Source organism: Oncorhynchus masou, unplaced genomic scaffold, assembly GCF_036934945.1.
Source record: "Oncorhynchus masou masou isolate Uvic2021 unplaced genomic scaffold, UVic_Omas_1.1 unplaced_scaffold_1499, whole genome shotgun sequence".
NCBI lineage: Eukaryota > Metazoa > Chordata > Actinopteri > Salmoniformes > Salmonidae > Oncorhynchus > Oncorhynchus masou.
The window spans coordinates 24,145-33,160 of NW_027005000.1; the positions used below are offsets into that span (position 1 = coordinate 24,145).

Here is a 9,016-nt window from a genome sequence, read left to right on the forward strand (position 1 = left end):
ATACCATACAAAACATATCATACTAATTGGAGTGTCCTGGATTTACACTTACTATGTATTTGGATAAAAGTGTGTGGGTGTTGATTGTGCAGAGAGTGTGTGTCAGTGCTCCAGCTACCCCCCACTGATCTACACCCATCTCTGCAGCAGCTGGCCTGCTTCTCCTCGTCCTCATCTGCCTGTGTGCAGTAGAGTGTGTAAGTAGCCTAATCAACCCGAACCTTACCACCATACCACAACCAAAGTCTGTTAATGTGGGAACTTAAAGGGGCAGTCCTCACTGTTACTCTCAGAATTACTGCAGTTTATTTCTCAGACACATGATGAACATGGTTTCCTCATCTAATTGTAGTCAGGTATAAAGTCATGAGTCAATTTGTCAGTATAAAAGTATGCCTCATATCCATTTCAGGCTAAGCTGAGAAAACGTCATAAAACACAAGCCCCCATCCCCATCTATGAGGAAATGAACAGTGGGTGTCGAGGAGCTGGAAGTGCCCAAAATAACCATCCCGTGCCTACACACCTGGAGGAAACAGAGTCCCCTGTGTACGCCAACCCCCAGGCCAGACAAGCACAGGAGAACCACTACGCCAACCCCCAGGCCAGACAAGCACAGGAGAACCACTACAACCCCAGGCCAGACAAGCACAGGAGAACCACTACGCCAACCCCCAGGCCAGACAAGCACAGGAGAACCATTACGCCCCGACAGATCACTCTGAAGCCCTGAGCGAACCACAGAGGGTGCGTGTAATGTCCCCTAATGTTTTTAAAGGGGGAGTGGATGGTAAAAATAACAGTACCAGAGTTCCAGATGTAGATATATACATGTTCTAACCCACTCTGACAGGTGGTGGGAAAGAATTGCTTTTTCAAGTGTGTGCAAGATCATAAACTATTGGTCCCACACCTCACCTCTCTTTTCTACAGTGTCAAGGAGTCACCCAACTATGGTTGCCCAACAAACCCACCTACAGGATGAGAATGGAAAAGTCAGAGCTAGTACATAGGTCACTGGGCCTGTATAGGTGTACTAGTGGTGATGCCCTCAGAACAGGATCTAATAGGGAAAACTCCAATCTGCAAACTAATTGACAAACACCAACATCAAGAACTGACCACAACACCCTTTAACAGACCAGAACAAAACTGCAATTTTATTAATAGATGAAAGAAGCTCCATAGTTCATGAAAACATTGTTTTCGGTGCATGTCATTTAACAATCACATTCTATGAGGAGAAAGAGATACATTGAGAAAATAAATCATTACAAGCCAACTGACTCTTCTTTAAATCTCAGTACAGACATTTTTCCTTAATATTTCAAAAACAAAAAAGGCAAAAAGCAGCCCTAACCCCTAATTCCCCACCCATCATCCCAACAAAAACACAATAACTGAATGAAACGACAGAACATACAGATGGGGTGACGGGCACAGTGCTAAAGAGTAAGATGCTCATTGGTTTAGGAATACACAGTATAGCCATGTAGCGCGATGTCAATCTGAATACAGTATAGTCAATCTGAATACACAGCATAGCCATGTAGCGCGATGTCAATCTGAATAACACAGTATAGCCATGTAGCGATGTCAATCTGAATGTCAATCTGAATAACACAGCATAGCCATGTAGCGCGATGTCAATCTGAATACACAGCATGGCCATGTAGCGCGATGTCAATCTGAATAACACAGTATCAAGAATACACCATAGCCATAGCGCGATGTCAATCTGAATACACAGCATAGCCATGTAGCGCGATGTCAATCTGAATACACAGCATAGCCATGTAGCGATGTCAATCTGAATACACAGTATAGCCATGTAGCGCGATGTCAATCTGAATACACAGCATAGCCATGTAGCGCGATGTCAATCTGAATACACAGCATAGCGCGATGTCAATCTGAATACACAGCATAGCCATGTAGCGCGATGTCAATCTGAATACACAGCATAGCCATGTAGCGCGATGTCAATCTGAATACACAGCATAGCTATTTAGCGCGATGTCAATCTGAATAACAGCATAGCCATGTTGGCGATGTCAATCTATAGCGCGATGTCAATCTGAATAGCACTGCATAGCTATAGCACGATGTCAATCTGAATTAAAGAAGCCAGATGTTGGGGTCTTGGGGTGGGGGGGGGGTAGGCCTACCCAACCAAATAAAAACAGTGGATCCCAAAACCCCTGCATAAAATGTGCCTTGTACCCATCAAAGCCCCCCCTCCTAAACTTGTGCATAGATCATGATCCTTTACAACCAGCTAGTTTTAAAAACATCCTCCAAATAAATTGATGTCAGTTATTTTCCCTGTTCTTTAATACCCGACATAAGAGAGAATGACAGAGGAAGAGAGTAATGCACAATGGTCCTTATTCAGTCAGGACAGGACTTCTAAGGAAATACAATAAAGATTCAAAACATACAGAATTTGCATGTTCTTTCACGGTCATTTTTTTGTAACAATCAAAATCGAATGATAATTTTGTTTTTAAATGTAAAGCAATTTTAATAAAAATGTATATAAAGCACTCCATTTTTTGTAAGTTCATTTAAAGCCCATTATTTGGTTAATATGTACAGTGCCTTCATAAAGTATTCACACCCTTGACTTTTTCCACATTTTGTTGTTACTTAGTGGGATTTTTTTAGGCAATGATATACACAATTCTCTAATTTCAAAGTGTAAGAAAAAATCTAATATTTGTGCAAAATTCATGAAAAATAAAACACAAATATATCTTGATTAGATAAGTATTCAACCCCCTGAGTCAATACATGCTGGAATCACATTTGAGTCTGAGTAAGTCTCTTTCGACACCTGGATTGTGCAACATTTGTCCATTATTCTTTTTAGAATCCTTCAAGCTCTGTCAAATTGTTTGTTGATCAATGTTAGACAACCATTTTTAGGTATTGCGATTCAAGCAGATTTAAGTCAAAACTAACTCGGCCACTCTGGAACATTCACGGTATGCAACCCCAGCTTAGATTTGGCCTCGTGTTTTAGGTTATTGTTCTGCTGAAAGGTGAATTCCTCTCCCAGTGTCTAGTCTAGTGGAAAGCAGACTGAACAAGGTTTTCCTATAGGATTTTAACAATTACAAGCATACCCATAACAAGATGCAGCCATCACTGCTTGAAAATATGGAGGGTGGTACTCTCAAACATAACACTTTGTATTCAGGACAAAAAGTTTATTGCTTTGCCACATTTTTTTGAAGCATTACTTTAGTGCCTTGTGGCAAACAGGAAACATGTTTCAGAATAGTTTGATTCTATACAGGCTTCCTTCTTTTCACCCCGTCAATGAGGTTAGTATTGTGAAGTCACCACAATGTTGGTGATCCATCCTCGGTTTTCTCCTGTCAGCCACTATACGCTGTAACTGTTTTAATGTCTCCATTGTCCTCGTGGTGAAATCCCTGAGCAGTTTCCTTCCTCTCCGGCAACGCAGTTAGGAAGGACGCCTGTATCTCTGTAGTGACTGGGTGCATTGAGACACTATCCAAAGTGTAATTAATAACCACCATGCTCAAAGGGATATTCTATGCCTGTTTTTTTGTGTTTTTTTTTAAGCCATCTACCAATAGGTGGCCTTCTTTGCGAGGAATTGGAAAACCTCCTGGTCTTTATGATTGAATCCGTTTGAAATTCACTGCTGACTAAAGATAATTGTATGTGTGGGGTACAAAGATGAGGTCGTCATTCAAAAATCATGTTAAACACTATTACTGCACACAGAGTCCATGTAACTTGTGTGACTTTAGCACATTTTTACTCCTGAATGTATTTTGGCTTTCCATAACAAAGGGGTTGAATACTCATTGAATTTAGAAATTTAGAAAATCATAATTCCACTTTGACGTTATGGGGTATTGTGTGTAGGCCAGTGAAAATCTACATTTAATACATTTTAAATTCCAGTGAAAATCTACATTTAATACATTTTAAATTCAGGCTATAACAACAAAATTTGGTAAAGGTCAAGGGGTGTGAATACTTTCTGAAGGCACTGTAAACTGCTACGGATTTAAAAACAAACATTTTCTCTCTTTCTGAAATTCATAAGTTTTTCAGTGCTTCATTTTTTTTAATGTTTTTTTTTTCTTCGTACATTAAAATGGAGTGGAGTTGGAACTCTGGAACCCTGGCCTTCCTGAGACAAGATCCACTTTGTGTGTGCAAGATAGTGAGCAATAATGTTTTTTTGTGTGTTTTTTTACAAAGGAAAAATGTAATAAAAATGCACAGGCTTTAGATAGTCCATGAAATCAACATAGAACAAAGATGTCAAAGGTCAAATATAACATGACAACACTGTTGGATCCCAGAGTTCTGAAAGTAGCACAATATTAAAATCTTCATTCTGTAAAAGTGTTTTTGTTATTCTTTTTAAAAATGGAAGTATTTGTCCTTTTCTTTTGTTTTTCCAACATTTTCATACAGTTAATTCATTTTCCTCGAACTTCAGACAAACAAAAATGGTTGTAAACCGTCAGTGGCCTTGCAGAAAACAAGCAGACATAACGCATGAGATTTTAACAAAAATGAAACTGAACAAAAGCTAACAAACCAAAAGGTAGGCACCTCTGAAGTGAGCCTTGTAATCAACCCTCCTTCTGATGTCTTGTCCTTCGGTTTCTCCCTGAATAGACAGGGAGAGCTACAAGTCTCTCTACCCAAACTCTATGGCCACAGGTCTTCAAAAATACTTTTTTTGTAACTTTTTTCAATATTTGTTTTTTTTGTTGCTTTTGTATACTTTTTAAGTTTATAATCTGAAAAAAATGGTGCAATACTTATACTTAATAATCCATATTTCTTCTTGGATTATTCCACAATGAAAGCCACTACAAGGTATATAAACATATTACAGATTAAAAACACTTATTTTCTTAAGTCCTTGAGTAAACATTTACACGTGAAGTCGCCGTCTGCCCCCAGTATTTTATCTGGCGTTGTTCGATTAGCTTGAGGGGAGGGCTGACACTCAGTGCAACGCTAGAGTCTAATAACAATAAACATCACAATATACTTTGATAAGCCAAAAATAAAACTAATATACTGAATAGAAATAAAATGAAAAAGCGGAGATAATTCCCACTGTAAATCACAGGCTCACAATCGTTTGAAACCTCATACACACAGTCTGTCAAACAGACACATCCATCCACCCACCCATGAACCATACAGTACAGGCAACCTTGTGCAAACACTCAGATACAACAGATGTCATTTAGCCTTTTTTTATACCAATCTTTGTTTTTAACAATCCTCATTTTTCTAATTTAGTTCACACTGAACAGATATTCTCAAATATCCAGGAAGTGTATGAATGAGACAAAATTATTACAAAGTGTTCACATTACAATATTGGCGCTTCTTTTGATTCAAGTATTTGTATTCTTTATTTTTGTATTACTCTGATATGTTAATATTATATTTATCTTCTGGGAAATATACAGAGAAGGAGAATACATAGGGGTAAGGTTGGACCTGGGGCAGAGAGCGGGTTTAGGGTAAAGTGGAAAGAGAAACCTAGCTGTATACATATGCACACTTGGATGTATACATGTATATAAACTAGCATGTGCATATTCAACCCAGGCCCTTGACAAAGATTTGTTTTCCTCTTGAAATGGGGTCCCTATCCCAGAACCTACTCTGGTCCATGATTGAGAAGCATACTTTGCTTCAACTCCAGTTGCCTTTGAGTGATTTAAAAAGGGAGATTCTCTTGACTTCCTACACCAGTCATCCATGGTGTATATTGGTGACCATATTCCAGTCTGTAGCCTTGGGCGCCCAGCGTGGAGCAAAACAATTCAGGTTTTTCAGAAACAGGCAATTAGTGATTGTTGCTAATGTCACACGACAATGACGAGTACGAAAAACAACTCTTGGAAGAGGCCTTTCCCCTTTTAAGACTTGGTACCGAACAACAAAACTGTGAGGTGTGTCCTGGCCCTGCTGATACGGTGGGCCCCACCTGGACCCCAACCCAAAACCCCAGGTCTGGGGCAATGTTCTGTGGGTGGTGCAGTCGAGGCTGGAGGTCAGAAACGAACAGCATCAACACAGTGTTCCAGAAGAAAGCCCCAGTCAGAGGGCCACCGTTGGGGGGAAAGGCTTGCAGAGACAGAACGAGGCCTCTCAGCCAAGGAGTACACAGCAAAAAACATACTTTAGGACTTTTTTTTTAAACTGTTTTTTTTTTTGTACTTTAGTTTCTACTTTTTGTCCCCCAAAAAAAACAAGATAACATGTTTTTGGTTTTATAAAAGGTGTACCCAATGTGACCCATCAACAGTACACATAGACTGCCTGTTTTCTTTTGATAGCTGGGACAAGGGACTGCCTCATATGTCCTGGCCCAAATATTACCCCCTCCTCCCACACCACATTCCTCCATGACCCATGTGCCTTTAAGTCTAGGATTCAGGAGGAAATGTTGTCTCAAAACTACTGAATCTTGGGAATTGAAGGCTCATTTGACAGCAGAGAAACTCAATGGAAAATGGCAGGGCTGAAGTATATATTTTAGTCCAGTTGGCACATGACATGAGGAAGGACTCCCAGAAACCCCCATCCCCACCACTCATACTTCTCATACCACTCAGCAGGTCATTATTAGTGTTACCTAAAAGCTCTTGAAGTCATCACAATGAAGAACTGTACTTTACACAATGCTAGAGCGCCAACAGGGGAAAGCAGAGTCCACTCAGTGGTCCTCCTGAGGCGTGTATGTATGAGGGATATCAGTGAGACTGAATTACAAACACACCACAGTGATGGGACAGTGGGGAGGGTTGTTTGGAGTCTGCCCAGTGCTGCCGGGTATGAAAAATGCCAGGGGGTGGAAAGGAGGGGGTTAGACAATTGGCTGATGGTTGATGGTTCTGAGCGCGAACCTCTGTCTTTGCATAGAAATCGAGTGCTGCGTCAGTTTATATGGTATTCAGGGTGACGGAGAGGGATAGTGGTTAGGAGTCTGTCTTTTCATTCTGCCAGAAAGCTCCTAGACAGCCTATGGAAAATAAAGCACCAGTGTGAGTGAGGCCTGACTGGAGTGGAGGATGTGTATGTGTGTGGAGCGGACAACATGGGGATGGGAAGGGAGAGAGGGTGGGCTGGGCAGCAGAGGCTGAGAGAGAGGGGGAGCAGGACAGGCCGGGTAGATAGATACCCTCAATCTCACACCTGATCTGACTATACATTAGAACCATTAGGTCCGCTCCTGAACCAAAACACTGACTGTCCAACAACCACACCAAATTAACCACCCCCACTGAGATCTGCAGTGTCCGTATCCATAACATTCCTGTGGTGGGCTGCGTTTGCTGAGGTGCGCGTCGAACCAGAAGTATTTTAGCTTCTGCTTACGAGCAGTAAGAGCAGGGGACAGGAGAGCAGCTGAACACTGCATGGAGCCATTGAAAAAACATCCGTAAAAATCATTGTAATCATCATAAAACAAACATCAACAACAGCAAGTTTGACAAAAACTAAAATAACAACTCTGGAGATTTTTCCAGAAATGAAAATAATAAACTAAAAAATGAAAACCCCCAAAAATGAACACAATTCAAAAACCTCTCCATCTCTGGCTAAAGTGATCCTTGCATGAGAGACAGAGATAGAGGGATAGAGTGGAGGTGATGAACAACAGAAGAGAGATAGAGGGATAGAGGGTGGAGGGATAGAGTGGAGGTGATGAACAACAGAAGAGAGGGATAGAGTGGAGGTGATGAACAACAGAAGAGAGTGGAGGGATAGAGTGGAGGTGATGAACAACAGAGAGAGGGATAGAGGAGAACAACAGATAGAGTGGAGGTGATGAACAACAGAAGAGAGAGGGGAAAGAGCGAGGGATAGAGTGGAGGTGATGAACAACAGAGAGGGATAGAGTGGAGGTAGAGAGAGGATAGAGTGGAGGTGATGAACAGGGACAGAGAGAGGGATAGAGTGGAGGTGATGAACAACAGAGAGAGGGATAGAGTGGAGGTGATGAACAACAGAGAGAGGGATAGAGTGGAGGTGATGAACAACAGAGAGGGATAGAGTGGAGGTGATGAACAACAGAGAGGGATAGAGTGGAGGTGATGAACAACAGAGAGAGGGATAGAGTGGAGGTGATGAACAACAGAGAGGGATAGAGTGGAGGTGATGAACAACAGAGAGATAGAGGGAAAGAGAGGAGAGTGGAGGTGATGAACAACAGAGAGAGAGAAAGGATAGAGTGGAGGTGATGAACAACAGAAGAGAGAGGGATAAGTGGAGATGAACAACGAGGAATAGAGTGGAGGTGATGAACAACAGAGAGCGGGATAGAGAGAGGATAGAGTGGAGGTGATGAACAACAGAGAGAGGGATAGAGAGAGGATAGAGTGGAGGTGATGAACAACAGAAGAGAGAGGGAAAGAGAGAGGATAGAGTAGAGGTGATGAACAACAGAAGCTGGCGCAGTAGTAGTAGTTAATACGAATCGGACAGTTCTGACAGCTGCTCTTGGGCACCAGAGGCCCGGGAGGTCCCTGGGGGAACCAGTCTGTGAGGCTCCCCAGGGATGGAGAGGGGAAGGTGGGGTGAGAGCTGCTGCAGAGGCCTGGTGTGGAGCTTCTATGAAGTCCACCCCCTCCGCAGCAGGCAGGCACTCAATGGCCACACGATCATACAGGTTGGCAGGGCTTGTGAAAAGGTTGAGAAGACAGAGAGAAAATGACGATCCCCCTGCAGAATCCATCTCCAGAACATTTCCGCAGCATCTAGTTGCGTCTCCAGACAACAAGGCTAAAGATTTTCAGTCATGTAACAGTGATATTTACTTTGATAGAGTGAAAGGGAAAATAGGCGAGTGCTTCGGGGTCTCACACCCGATAGTGCCCAAAGTCTTTCTTTCATTTCCATCCCTTCATTTTGCTACCATTTCAGAAAGGTTCCTGGTACCACACACAGGCAGCGAGAAAGGGAAGGTTTAAAATAAAAAAACAATATGAAA

The 9,016-nt window shown here is 41.9% G+C and overlaps 1 long non-coding RNA gene across 1 annotated transcript; it reads left to right on the plus strand.

Annotated features, from left to right (window-relative positions):
- The first annotated feature begins 7,947 nt into the window (after positions 1-7,947).
- Positions 7,948-8,524, plus strand: LOC135531042 (uncharacterized). The gene is made up of 4 exons (XR_010453943.1): positions 7,948-8,055; positions 8,118-8,150; positions 8,368-8,411; positions 8,459-8,524. It is a non-coding gene; the product is annotated as an uncharacterized LOC135531042 (long non-coding RNA).
- The last annotated feature ends 492 nt before the right edge of the window (positions 8,525-9,016 follow it).